Consider the following 14,515-nt stretch of genomic DNA (forward strand, 5'->3'; position numbering starts at 1 on the left):
CCTGTGGCCACTGCTGAGTTTTCCAAATTTACTGGCATATTGAGTGCAGCACGTTCACAGCATCATCTTTGAAGATTTCAAATAGCTCAGCTGGAATTCCATCACCTCCACTAGCTTTGTTCGTAGTGATGCTTCCTAAGGCCCACTTGACTTTGCACTCCAGGATGTCTGGCTCTAGGTGAGTGATCACACCATCGTGGTTATCTGGGTCATGAAGATCTTTTTGGTATAGTTCTTCTGTGTATTCTTGCCACATCTTCTTAATATCTCTGCTTCTGTTAGGTCCATACCATTTCTGTCCTTAATTGTGCCCATCTTTGCATGAAATGTTCCCTACAGTGCAAAATCAGGAAGTGTGATGCCTCTAGATTTGTTCTTTTTTAGGATTTCTTTGGCTATTTAGGGTTTTAGGATAGGTTTCCCTAAAGGGTATCCTAAAAATGCCATTAGAAATTTGATAGGGATTGCACTGAGTCTGTAAATTCCTTTGGGTAGAATGGACATTTTCACAATATTAATTCTTCCAATCCAGGAACATGGAATATCTTTCCATTTATTTGTGTCTTCTTCTTTTCCTTCCCTTTTTATTTCTTATATCTTCTTTAGTCTCTTTCATCAATGTCTCATAGTTCTCAGTGTACAGGTCTTTTACCTCCTTGGTTCAGTTTATTCCTAAACATTTTGTTTATTTAATTATTTGGATGCTATTGTAAGTGAGATTGCTTTCTTTTTTGCTATAATCTTTTCTATTTCTGAAAATAAAATAATGGCCCTTTTTATTAATGATTTTAATAAACTGAGTCTTTCTTTTTTTTACTAGTCTAGCTAAAGATTTATCAATTTTGTTGATCCTTTTAAAGAATCAGCTTTTGGTTTTGTTGATTTCCTTTTTACATTTTTTTCTACATTTTTATTTCATTTATTTTGGCACTAATCTCTATTATTTCCTTCCTTCTGTTTGTGTTGGGTTTAGTTTGCTTTTCTTTTTTAGTATCTTGAGGTACAAGGTTAGCTTATTGATTTGTGATCTTCCTTTTCTTAAAATATAGATGGTTACAGCTATAATTTTCCATCTAAGCACTGTGTTCATTGCATAAACTTTGGTATGTGGTGTTTTTGTTTTCATTCATCTCAAAATATTTCCTAATATCCTTTTTGATTTCATCTTTGACCTTTTAGTTATTTAGGAGTATGTTGTTTGTGTGCTAGTCACTCAGTCATGTCTGACTTTTTGAGACCCCACGGACCCATGAGACCCACCAGGCTCCTCTGTTCATGGGATTTTCCAGGCAAGAATACTGGAGTGGGTTGCCATTCCCCTCCAGGGGATCTTCCCAACCCAGGTCTCCTGCACTGCAGGCAGATTCTTTATTGTCTGAGCTACCAGAGAAGCATAATATTCACATAATTGTGAATTCCTCAAATTTCCTTCTGTTAATGATTTCTGTGTGTGTGTGTGTTTGTTAATGATTTCTAATTTCATTCCACTGTGATCAGAGAATAAGCTTTTGTATGGTTTCAATTATTTTAATTTTTAAAGATTTATGTGATTGCCTAACATATGGTCTATACTTAAGAATGTTTTTTAGGGAGACTCCCCTGGTCCAATGGCTAAGAATACACCTTGCAATGCAGGGGCTGTGAGTTTGATTTCTGGTTGGGGAACTAAGATCCCACATGCCACACAGAAACTAAGCCTGCATGCCATGTGCTACAACTAAGACATGATGCAGCCAAATAAGTGCCCAGAGTGTTTCCTAGGCACTTGAGAAGAATGTATTCTGTAGCTGTTTTGTGGAATGTACTTATAGATGTCTACTGTGTGCTCAGTCACTCAGTTGTGTCTGACGCTTTGTGACCCCATGAACTATAGCCTGCCAAGCACCTCTGTCCATGGGATTTTCCAGGTAAGAATAGTGGATTGGGTTGCCATTTTCTTCTCCAGCGATAGATGTCTATTAGCTTAGCTATCTATTAACTTAGAAAGCTTAGATTGCTTTCTTGCTCTTTCAGATAGCTTGTTGTTAGTGTATAGAAATGCAATTGATTTTTATATATTGATTTTATATCTGCAACTTTACTAAATTCATTTATTAGTTCTAGCAGTTTTGGGGTGGCCTTCAGAGTTCTCTATATCATGTGATCTCTAAACAGATTTCATTCTGATGAAATTTTGATTGGATGCCTTTTATTTATTTATTTTTTCTTGCCTAATTGATATGACTAAGACCTCCAGTCCTATGTTGAATAGAAATGGTGGTAGTGGGCATCCTTGTCTTACTCCTGATCCTAGGAGGAAAGGCTTTTAACTTTACACCATTGAGTATGATGTTAGCTGTGGGTTTATCACATACGGCCTTTGTTATGTTGAGGAACAATGCTTCCATACTTAATCTGTTGGTATGGAACAGATCCTTCCATACTTAATCATACTTAATACTACCATGAAAGGATGTTGAATTTTGTCAAAGGCTAAACGTACTTCTTTCCCTTAAGGTATGACCTAGAGGGAGCACATATCACTTTTGCTCACATCCCACTGGCCAGGATTAAGGGCTGCACATGCATTCCTTGGAGATATCATGGGTTCAGTTTCAGATTACTGCAATAAAGTAAATATAGCAAAATTTTTTAAAAAGCCAGTCATATGATTTTTTTTTTGGTTTCCCAGTGCATATAAAAGTAATGTTTACACTATACTATAATTTGTTAAGTGTGCAGTAGTATTATGTCTAAGAAAATAATGTACATACCTTAATTTTAAAAGTTTGTTGCTAAAAACGCTATCATTCGAGCCTTCTGCAAGTCGTAATCTTTATGCAATAGTAGTAGCATCAGAGATAACTGATCACAGATCACCACAGCAAAATTAAGAATGATGAAAGTTTAAAATATTATGAGAATTACCAAAATGTGACACAGAGACACAAAGTGAACAAATACTGTTGAAAAAAATGGCGCCTATAAACTTGCTTGATGCAGAATTACTACAAACCTTTAATGTGTAAACACACACACACACATAAACAAAGCAAAGCTCAATAAAGTGAGGTATGCTTGTACTTACCTGTAACAGTGGCTCAGAGAATGTAGTCTTTCTCGTGGATGGGTTTATACCTTGTCAAATTTTGGTGACTCTATCCCTAGAAAAAGAAAACAGAATGGATTTGAGGACTCAACCAACAGTGTCTTCTATGACATACTGATAGGAAAATACATGAACAACCAGTAACAGTATTTGCCTCAGGAATAGGGTACTGGTGGCTGGTACAGGTGAGAAGAAAAGGTCCGTTTCAAAGCCCTTTAGAACTTTAATACATGTGAATGTATTAACTAATTAAATATTTTTTAATGAAGTAATAAAAATAGCATTATCCTATCTACTTACTAAACCTCTGTATCTGATTTACTGACCAAAAGTTTTTTGCACCCTCACCCTCAGCCCCTCAGAGAGGGTTATAGATGTGGCATGAAGCTCAGGGCACATTAAATTGTATAGAATCAGTGTGGCTGGGGAAGCCCAACGGGCCTGCAAGGGTAGAGGAGGCCTGGAGAGGAATGCAAATTCAGACAGGCACTTGGGAGAGCTGCTCTGCCTGTCAGTGGATCCAGTTGGCACTGGGCCTTCCCTGTGCCCTTTCTGATTGTGCCTGTTTAGGGGGAGAGAAGATTAGCCTGCTGCCAGGCCCTTATCCTGGCACCGCCCACACTCAAGAGGAGAAGGCGGCCAGGGCCCTGGGGGCCGGAGGGGGTGGGGAGCTGGGCCTAGAGACACAGCCAGCTCCTGGGGTGGGCTGTGCGGCTTGCCCTTTCAAGCAGGAAGCCTTTGACAAGTCCGCCAGGCAGAGACCTCAGCTGATCTCTTCCCCAACATTCATGATTCAAAAGAACCTTGAATCAACTTCAGGCCTGTGTCAGGTGAGGGCTGGGGGGCCACCAGCAGTGACTCCCTTACCCTAGCGCACAGGGTCAGCCCCCTTCACTGGCCCCAGCTGGGCCGTGGGGCAGAGCACAGGACAGACACCTTCTCACCCCCAGGTGCACAGACAGTGAGTGTCCTGCTCCCTGAACTGACTCTCAGCACCCCTTGGGCTCCCCACAACCCAAGGAATTCTGTGTATACAGAGAAAACACAGCCAGCTCCACACATTGTCTCACATGCAACATGGGAAAACTGAAACAGTTAACATTTCTTTAAATATTCACATTCTATGTCTGACTCTTTGCAACCATAAGGACTGTCACATGTCAGACTTCCCTGTCCTTCACTACCTCCGGGATTTTGCTCAAAATCCCGGAGGCAGTGAAGGACTTTTCTGAGCAAAATATGGGAGGCAGTGAAGGACAGGGAAGCCTAGCATGCTGCAGTCCATGGGGTCGCAAAGAATCGGACATGACTTAGTGACTAAATAACAACAAATTCTCACGGTTAACAAATTGACCTTTTATAATTTTAATAAAGTAGATTGCCCTGAACATTTGAAGTTAAGTGTAATCAATGATACTCTTCCCAATTCTGATGATTCAGTCTCATAAATGTTTTAAACAACTTTAAAAATCAACCAATAAGACTATAATCATCACAAAACCAGATCTGCATACTCATACTCAAACTGGTTACAAATGCTAATATGGAGATCTAACTTTGTTTATTATCCCGAGTCAGCAGCCCTAGCATCACACCAGAGAGACACTATGCACTCATTTGCCATGCATCACTGCCCTCTCCTGGGGCTCTCATGCAGCAGCTCCACTTGAGTCCCCTCAACAGAGCTCTGTACCCCAAAACTGTGCTGGACAGAGTGGCTGGACCAGGGGTGGGTCCTGGACTCTGAGTGAGGACCCCATAGACTGGTCAGGTATGCAAGGCAGACCAACCCGCAAAGCTAGCACGAAAGTTTTGTCCAAGAAGTGATGTAGAGGGTGACAGTTAACCAAGGTAATCAGCTTCTCACTCTTGGGGTACACAAATGTGTCTCTCTGAAAAAGGAAGAGGGCAAGGGCTGAAGACTCACAGAGAGCAGCAGGCAGAGCCCCCCCCCCCACCAAGGAAACTGGGGACCAGTTGGCCAGCAGTAGCTGGAGCAGGAGAAACAAAGGGAGACACCAGGGCCAGAGTATGAGTGACACTCTGGAAGCTGGTGACATGGGAACATCCAGGCCCATTCTTCTGAAGGACCTGGCTGAGCGGTGGGGCTGGCTGGTTTCTTCCTTCTGTATTCTCACACAAAGGGAATGGGCAGATGTTCTGAGTTGCGGTGATAACATGTGCTGTGGCCAAGTGCACCGGAAACAGAAGCTGATCCAGAGACCTATTTGCAGGAAGTAAGGGAAGCAGGACAGGGTGGAGGGAGAAATTGAACTCAAACTGAACTCTGGCTTCATCTGACCCCCATGGGGAGGCCAGAGTCAGGATCACTCATCACTTGTCCAGAAATGAGGTAAGAGGGTTTGGCGAGTTCTAGGTCTAAGAACTATGGGTGAGGCAGCTTCCTTTGAAGGAATTCCTTGAATTCCAGAAGCAATTCAACAGATCCCAACACTGGGTCCTGAAGGGCTGGCTGTGCAGCCACCCCTGAACTAGAAGTGACAGACTGGATCAACGAGTGTGAAGAAGGCCTGTGGTCAAAGCCGTGGTGACAGGGACCTGCTCAGATGTGGTTATGGGGACCAGGCTTGTTGAGCCTCTGCACAATGTTCAGTGACATGAACTTCTCAAGGCCTGGGGGGAGGGGAGCATGGAATAAAATCCTCTTTCTAGATTGGGGCTGGGGCTCATGAGAGAGGGCAAGCCTGGCGATAAACATGAAGTGTGGCCAGTGCATGGAAGGTATCTAAAGTCACATTAGCAACAGAGACCTCAGAGAGCCTGTGAAGACGGTGGAAGCAGGGAAGGGAAGAAACATTTACAGGGAAGAGAGATCCAGATACTCGGAGGAGGAGGTGCATGGTCCTGTCTGAGTGGGTAACTAGGAGAGGGGAGCCAGAAGAACTAGTGCTCCAGGAAGGAAGCAGCATCAGACCAGACCGAAAGCCGTTTTCTCCTGCCCCAACACACAGAGCAGTGGTTCCATAAAGTCAGTTCAGCTGGCTGCCCCTAGATGGCAGTGTGAGCACGTGGCAGCAGCGAGCACGCACTGCTCCCCAGGGACTTCTCCCATGGAACCAGGGAAAAGTCCCCAGAGCTGTGAGGCAGCCGGCCAGGCAGAAGCGCTTGTGATGGGCACAGCATCCACCTCTGCTCTGCTCTGCTTCAGGCAGGTGGGGCAGGTGCCTCTTTCTCCCCTTCCCTGGGGTTCCTATCAAGGGTCCCTTGTGGCAGAGCCTGAGCATAGGGGTCCCAGGTCTCAGTGAATCCCCAAATCCATGTGATCATGAGTCTCCAGGACTGGGGTGGAAGGTTGAGACAGAAAGGTCTGGACATAAAGCTAACACTTCGGGTTCTATGTCTTATGGGGTGAGTGACTCACTCTGGGCCTACCTTTCCACGTTGTTTTACAAATGCATAGCTTTGTGAAAGTCAGTTCACATGAGATTTTTTCAGAAGGAATCATTCTTCACTGTCAAGTGATTTTCACATTTGCACACAGTCCACAGTTCCCCTAGTGGACAGCTTTCAGGGGCAAAGCTGGGGTTGACCTTGCTCTTAATCTCGCTGATTGGCACTCTCCCTCTGACGTCTTACTGGCAATATCTGGACCTTCTTGCTTTGGCAAAACTGTCTTCTCCCATTTGGAGAAATTACAGTAAGGTTGACTCACAGGCAGTCAAGGCTGGAAGGGCCCTGGGAGGTTACCTACTAAACAACTGTCCCCTTTCTCCCACCCTCAGTTTATAGGCTGGACAACTAAGGTGAGACAGGCAGGACTCCTCGTCACCATCATCTATGACAATCCTGGCCTCCATCATTAAAGTATGCTCCACTGTGTTCCTACCACAAATCTCTAGTCTGGTAGGGATACTGTCTGAGGACAGAAGTCCCACAGCCGAGGTGGCAGTTGCATATAGGAGTAAGAAGCCCTTGGAAATTTACAAATTTTTTAAAACAGATATTTGGGTAGGCATTGGGTGACGGGCTAATAAACTACTTTCTTTTCTGTTTAACTTTCTCCATGGCTCCCTGATCTTTTCAAGAAAGGCAACCTTAATTCAAGACAGCTCAGAATGAAAGATGTTAGCGCCCGACTCACCCGAGTCCTGCCATACTTGACCCTGACTTCCTCACTCCAAGGGTCACTGATTCCTTCACTCCAGAGCAACATCCCCTCCCATGGATACCTTCCTCTGTCTGACCGTAGCCTCGAGCCACCACCCCTGTCTTTTGTAGTCAGTGAGGGCCCTCCAGCTCCACTCCCATCTTCTCCTTTCTCTCCATCTACTGGCCCTTCCAGCTATCACTTCTCTCCCCCAGCACCCACAGCTCACGAACAACACTTCAGTGCTTTCTCTTCGATCATCTTCGACGCTCTGTACCATTGTTTTCTGTTGTGCCTTTCCAGCAACACCCTCCAAACTTTGATCAACTCTCCTGTCTCTGCTCTCTACACCGGGACATACCCCAGTCGCTGAGGATGGATGAAGGCTGTCTCATTTGAGCTGTGACTCTGACTCTGGTTCACCACCCTCAAACCTTCCTGCCTGCCTTCCTCAAAAGCTTCTCTCATTTTCTGCTAAGTTTCTCTAAAAATCCCTGGATCCCACCAAACAGCCACTTTCTTTTAACAGGTGACCTATTTTTCCTGTTTTCAGAAGAAAAAAAAAAAAAAAAGGCTGCTTTCACTCAGGGACCCCCACTAAACCCACAAACATCTGCATCCCAGTCATCTATTCCCCCATCCTTTTGTCTCCATGGAGCCCCATCTGTCCTCTAGTTTTTGGTTGCCCACTTGTCCTGAATCCCAGTCCCTCCCACCTTCTCCAGCAAGCCTCCTCTCTTTTCCTTCAAACACTTCAATCTCTCTTCTACTGTCTTTCCTGCATCATTTAAACATCTTCAAATCTCTCTCTTCTTAAAAAATCTAAATAAACCTCTCCCTCAGCCTCTTACCCTCATCATCTTCCAGCTAACGATCTCACCCTGAACCTCATTTAGTCTCCAGTGCACTTTTGACTCAACTACTCCACTAACCCAGCTCTCTGAAGCTACCGAACCTGTGGTTACTCCTCAGCCTTGTCTTGCAGTCCTCCTTGCATCACTGGAACCTGGGGGCCACTCCTTCCTTCCTGAAACCCTCATTTCCCTCGACTTGTATACATACCACCCTTCTGGCTTTGCACCTGCCTTGCTGACTGCTCTTTCTCAGGTTAATTAATCCCTCTTCTTTTTCTCTTTCTGGTTGTTTCCATGTTCATTGGGATTCGGCCTCGGTTATTCTCCCTTCTCAACTCCCAGTCCCAGGGTAATTTCCTCTACTTTCACAGTTATTAATCACCATCTCTGTGCCACTCTCTCAAGAATCATTCTCCTTTTCTTTCTGTTAAACAGGCTCGGGACTTATTTTTTTAAATTACATTTCCCAGCCTCTCTTGGAGCTAAAGACTGCCATGTGACCAGACTTGGCCAATGAGTCATAAGCCGCAGGCAGTGGGGATTTCTGGGGAAAGGTTGCTTTCCTTAACACAGGCGCTGCTCCTTCATCCTTTCTGCTCTTCCTCCTGCATACGTGGAACGTAGGTGGGAAGCTGGAGTTGCAGCAGCCATTGTATGGCCACAGCTGACTCTGAGGATGCAAGCTTCCCAGTAAGGAGAGCCAGAGCAGACCGACAGGGCAGACCTGGGCCCTGAATGACCAGTCTTGCTCTGCTTACCTTCAAACTTGGCGTTATGTCAGAGTTTTCAATAGAGCAGCAAAGAGCAACAAACACCATTTAGTTAAAGCAGTGTGGTTGGGTTGATGTTATAGGAACCGAACACAAGTTCTGATTAATACAGCTCTCAAATATATAATGTTGCTTAGATGTCTCTCCTGAACTTCAAATAGCAATCTGGACATCTTCTCTCTATCCAGAGATCTCTCAAATGGAAGAGGTCCAAGTTGTGACCCCCTCACCAAACACACAGTCACTTGGATTCCTGGTCTCAGTAAATAGCATAACTGTCCATGCAGCCAGAATCCTATTAGTCACCATCCTATTAGTCACCTCTCAGTTCTACCTCCTAAATATATTTTGAATCTGTTCACCTCTTACCATTTCCTCATTATCAATTTTTTGAACCACTGTACAGGTTCCTTCTTACCTATTTTAATATTTTGCTCCCTCCAATCCTACTGCAGCCTTACAGATCTTCTAAAAGCACAAGTGTAATAATGTTACTATTTTGCTTAAAACCTTTCAGTGACTGCTTAGGGCCTAAGGAATACCAGGCATATATATTCTGTAAAACTCTGCCAGGAATTACCCTGGTCCTGCACCCACCACCTCTTCTTTGGCAAAGATGTTGCTCTACTGACCACAGGGATGGACATGTTGACCTATACCTGGTGGAAGTAGGGAAACCTCTCTCCCTTGCCACAGTGATTGGCTCAAGAGTGGGCACATGACCAGAGTTTGGCCAGTTAGAGGCCTTCCTTGGGATTCCTAGAGTGTAGAGTTATTTGGAGTCACATCTCCAACATGGGGCAAGCTCTGTACACTAGGAGAGACAGAGAGAAAAGGGCTCCTGGTCTGTGTAGCCTGCATGATCAGCCCCTAGTATCCAGAATCGATCTGGTTTCAAGTTCTTCTTTTGATTTTGTGAATGACTTGAGTATCCTTCTAATAATTTTCCCTCCTTTGGCCTAAGCTAGTTTGGGTAGGGTTTTGTCACTCCCAACCAAAACATCCTGACTAAAGTGAGGATCCTTGGTCGTCTGGTCCTAGTAAGGCATCTTTACCAGAAAACAGAGTTTCTTCTAGCTTATAGGATGCTTTACAAACATTATTTCATTTGATTCTTACTATAAGCTTGTGAGGTGGGTTCTAATATCTTGACTTCACAAATAAGAAAAGTAGGGCTCAGAGACGTGAAATATTTTGCTCAAGATCGGGGCTGAAAATTAGGAACACTTGGACACCAAGTCCCTCTTATATTCAAGGTGTTTCCCTTTATCCCCCACCTCTTTGTCTTGTACACACACACAGAAGTGCTAGTACACACACACAGAAGTGCTAGAGTGGAGCCCAGGGTGAGCATAAGCAGCACTGGGACAAGGACCAGACTGGGATGGGGCGGGGGGGGGGGGGGGGGGGGGGGGGGGGAGGGGGGCGGGGGTGTTAAAGGAGGAAGTCAGAGGATGTTAACGCCAAGTTCCTCCATTTAAATTTTATAGTCACTAAATGTCCAGGAGAAGAAAATATTCTCAGCTTCTTTCTTTTACCCCTCCTTGTACTATTTTATGTTCCCATAATCTGTACCTCAGGCTTGCAGTAGATGCAATAATTCAGTTATATTCTTGGCAATTACAGTTCTAGGGGCTAGCCCGGAAACTAAATCACTGTTTATAATACAGCCCTTTTATGAGTTGGGACTATCCATATCTCCATTCTTCTGCTTTAGGTTACGTGGTACTTTTTTTTCTTTCTTTCAGTTCTCTTGAGATGTAACTGACATATGGCTCTGTATAAGTTCAAAGTATATGGTAAAATGATTTGATCTGCAAATATTATAAAATGATTACCACAATAAGTTTAGCGAACAGCCATCAACTCATACATTAAGAGATACAAAATAAAATTTTTTTCCTTGTGATGAGAACTCAGGATTTACTCTCTGAATGACTTTCAAATGTAACATACAGCAGTGTTAATTACATTCCTAGTACTTTATCTCACAACTAGAAGTTTGTACCTTTTGACAATCTTCATCCAATTCCCCCTCCTCCCCAGGCCCCACCTCTGGTAACCACAAATCTGATCTCTTTTTTCTGTGAGTTTGCTTTTGAAGTATATAATTGACCTACAACACTGTCAGTTCTTGGTGCACAACATAGTGATTTGATATTTCTGTACATTTCAAAATGATAACCACTGTGATTCCTTTCAGTTTTTAAAAAAGGAAAAGAAAATGGGCCTGCTCTGTTTTGAGTGTCCCTGATGCTCTCTGAAAGCCACAAAAAATTATTGTAAAATTGAGTCAGGTAAAGCTTGGTGGGTCTCAAAGGGCAGCTGGGAATGGCAGGCAAGTGTCACAGTAACTGTCAGTGAGGCCTGGTGGGGGAGGGGTGGCGGCCTTGCTGGCTTTGTGGGCACTTCCCTCACCCCCTTCATGCCCTGCAGCAGTGTGGCCAACTGTGCCAGGAAGCAGCTGTCTCTGAGGCTGCTCAGGCTGGCAGGACCTCTAACATCATCGGGTCCATGATTCACAAAGTTGACTTTACTCTCTCCTTGTTCTAGGCTCATGCCCTTCTTCATCATCCAAGGTTAAGCAGAAATCATCAGGTGTGGATGATCACCTTTCCACTCCCAACTTTCACTGGAAACATATTCTCTGCTTCCACATCCCCCTTAATAACGGTGGGGGCAGCCCTTTCCAGAGGGGACAGCACCATTCCTGCCCACATCCCATCTTCTTCTACCACTTCTTCCGAATCATCACTCCTGCCATCTCTCCTGCATCATTCCTATCACTCTGCAAGCCTGTTCTCGTCCTTTCCATATTTTAACCAAACCCTTTATATCCTAACAAAAATTAAAATTAGATATGGCTATAAGCACTGGAAAACAAAGGATGAAGTAGGCAGCCCAGAGTAGATAAAGCAGATCCCTAAACATCAGGAACCCCAAAACTTGTTGCCCTAACATCCTCAACACATGGCTTCCACTTCAGCATTGAATAAGCCTGCTTGAGCTGCAGCTACATCTTTACATACTCCACTGGGGAGGAGAAAACAATGGCTGAGGACAGCACACCACCTCCCTTTAAAGCTACTTATCCTGTGTTGCACATGGTCACCTCCATTTGCTTCCTGTTGGCTAGAACTGAGCCATGTGTTCATGCAGAGCCCTGAGGGAGTCCTAGAAACTTGCTTTTATTCAAGGAAGCTACGTGGCCAGCTAGAACTGGAAAGTCTATAATAAAGGAAATGGGGGAGAATGGCTGTTAGGGTCATCCAGCATTCTCTGCCAAAGCCTCCTATGATTCCACATTCCTTCTAGATCTCTCCCAGTTCTGTGTTCCCTGTTGGATAAGCTGTCCAAACACGACAGCTCTACCATGGTCTGGCAGCCACCCCACCACTCCAGGAACACTGCCCTTATCATGTGCACCAACAATTTTCATGTTGCCAGAATCAAAGGCTCTTTCCCTTTCTTCATTTTATCTGATCTGTGAGCAGCATCTAACACAGCTGACCACTCTTTTCTGGAAATACTGCTTTGTCAGTCTCTGGGATATAGCATTCTCTGGTTATCCTTTCGCTTCCCCAGCCTTCTGAAAAAGAAGTCTTTTTCAGTCTTCTTTCTTGCTCTGGCTCTTCGGACTCCTCTGGGTCTCTCTTGAACCCCAGCCTCTTCTGCATCTACCTCTTTGGCCTAAGTGACTCCCTCAGATCCCAAGGCACTTATCATCTTTAAAATGATGTCTCTCAAAGCCTGACCTCCAGCCCAGGCCTCTCTTCTGGGTGTGTAGTGACTGGACAATTGAACTGGATCTCTGATGGGCATCTCAAACTCAACATGAACACAGAATTCTTGACGTGCCTGCCTGACTTGTAGTCCCTTTCCTCCAGGTTACCCTATCCAATAAATGAGGCACTGTTCACCCACTTACTCCAGCCGGAAACTTGAAAGATATCTTTGGTTTCTCCATTGCCTCCCCCACATCCATCCTATTGATGTCCACGTTCAAAACAGCATCTTTCAACTACTGATCTTAGTGTGACCATCTGTTTGGTCCAAACCACCATTAGTTTGGGCCAGGGCTGCCATAAGAGTCTAATTGTTTCCTTGCTTTCATTTTTGCCTGTCACTTACCCAATTTATTCTTCACACAGTAAAAGATCAGAATACATTAGCCTTCTGCATAAAACCCTTCAATGGTTTAATAACAGGTTTCCAACCTAGATCAGTCTTACATGTCTTGGTCTCCACCCACCTCCCCATATCATCCTGGTTCTCTTTCCCAGGCTCCAATTTTGGCCATACTGTTTGTTTTTTTTTCTCCCTAGCTCTTGACACATTCACAGCTTACCTTTCTCGGGACCTTGGTGCAAGCTGTTCTTGATTTGGAATGTCTCTGCCTTGCTTTTCCCAATGCTATCTCCTCATTCTCTTGACTTCAATTCCAACGTCAACTCCTCAAAGACATTTTTCCTGCTGGCTCCACCTAAAGAATGAATGGCTCCTGTTTTCTAACCCAGTCCCTTGTTCTTTTCCCAGCATTTACTTCAACTTGCAATTATGTCTCCACCACCAAAAATCAGCTTTATGGAGTAAAAGGCTTCAGCTGTCTTATTTACAGCTGTATCCTTAGCATCAAATTAGGGCCCGGCACTCAAACACCCACTATCTGCTCTAGATGAACGGATAGGCAGTTCTCCAAGGAGGTCTCTGAGCTGTCTGGGTGTCAGAGGCTGGCTGCATCCCCCTTAATAAGAAAAAACTGGGAATGGACCCAACAGTTCCTTAACAAAATCTCCTCCTTACATTGCACTTAACCTGTTGGTTGCTTTTACTATAATGTGGTGCAACCAGTCTCTTGGCCCAGTTATAATAGATTCGAACTTCCTGCTGTCCAGCAGAACAAATCACCTAGTCCTTCCCCACTGAATGAGTTCTAGGCTCAGTGGCGGTGCCTGGGTCTCATTTTTCAGACAGGTGCGTTGAGACCCCAGAGGTCAGCCTTTTTAACACTAGAGCCCAGTCGGCGTTATGAATCCCTATCTACCACAGGCTGTACCTCTAGTCCCCCCTTCCCCCTCAAGAACCCTCTCAGCCACCTTCTCAGGATGAAGGTGAGGAACAAATCTCGGCAGGTTGTCCAAAGAAAGCCCAGTATTTTTAGCACCAAGGTTACCAGGAGCCAGTCTTTACCTGCCGGTGGGTGTGTGAAGAAATAAACGTTAATTTACTACTCTAGGTTGGAATCCTACCCCCACTCCCAGCCTCTGAGGCCCGGCAGGAACGCCTTTCAGTATTTTTAATTCAGCCATTTTTTTATAACCCTGACTCACCTCTCTACCGGTCACCCTCGTCGTACCCCCCGCCCCCCGCGAGACGTGGCCCCCACAACTCGCCCTTCTCAAGCCTGGGTTCCGGTCCGGTCAGTGACAACGCCGACGTGGCGTCCGCATATTGCGGAGGCCCCAAACGTGGGGTGCGGGTCCCCACTAGGCCTGAGCCACGAACCCAACCAGCGAGCGCCGACCAGGGCCGCCTTCGCCTCCCGCCCCGCCCAGAGCGATTCGAAGGGGCCCCGGGCCCCGCGGACTCAGCCCAGGCGCGGACTGGAAGGCCGGGCGGGGCGGGGCTATCGGCGGGGGCGGGGCGCGGAGGGCGGCGCCGCGCAGGGCGGCCCAGGGAAGCGGCGCCCCTTTCT

General features: G+C 45.3%; 1 long non-coding RNA gene across 4 annotated transcripts in view; it reads right to left on the bottom strand.

Moving 5' to 3' along the window:
* LOC110140557 (uncharacterized) overlaps positions 1 to 14,439 on the bottom strand; it is a 25,259-nt gene extending 10,820 nt beyond the window's left edge. For 2 of the 4 annotated variants that reach the window (XR_011488811.1, XR_002314775.2), the window contains exons 1-3: positions 14,214 to 14,437; positions 13,169 to 13,303; positions 3,068 to 3,143 (exon numbers count right to left, since the gene is read on the bottom strand). This is a non-coding gene — a long non-coding RNA (uncharacterized lncRNA). Of the gene's footprint in view, positions 1 to 3,067; positions 3,144 to 13,168; positions 13,304 to 14,150 lie in introns of all 4 variants that reach the window. The other 2 variants (XR_011488810.1, XR_002314776.2) reach the window with 2 other exon arrangements.
* Between the last annotated feature and the right edge of the window lie 76 nt (positions 14,440 to 14,515).

This window comes from Odocoileus virginianus, chromosome 7, assembly GCF_023699985.2.
Source record: "Odocoileus virginianus isolate 20LAN1187 ecotype Illinois chromosome 7, Ovbor_1.2, whole genome shotgun sequence".
NCBI classification, from domain to species: Eukaryota; Metazoa; Chordata; class Mammalia; order Artiodactyla; family Cervidae; genus Odocoileus; species Odocoileus virginianus.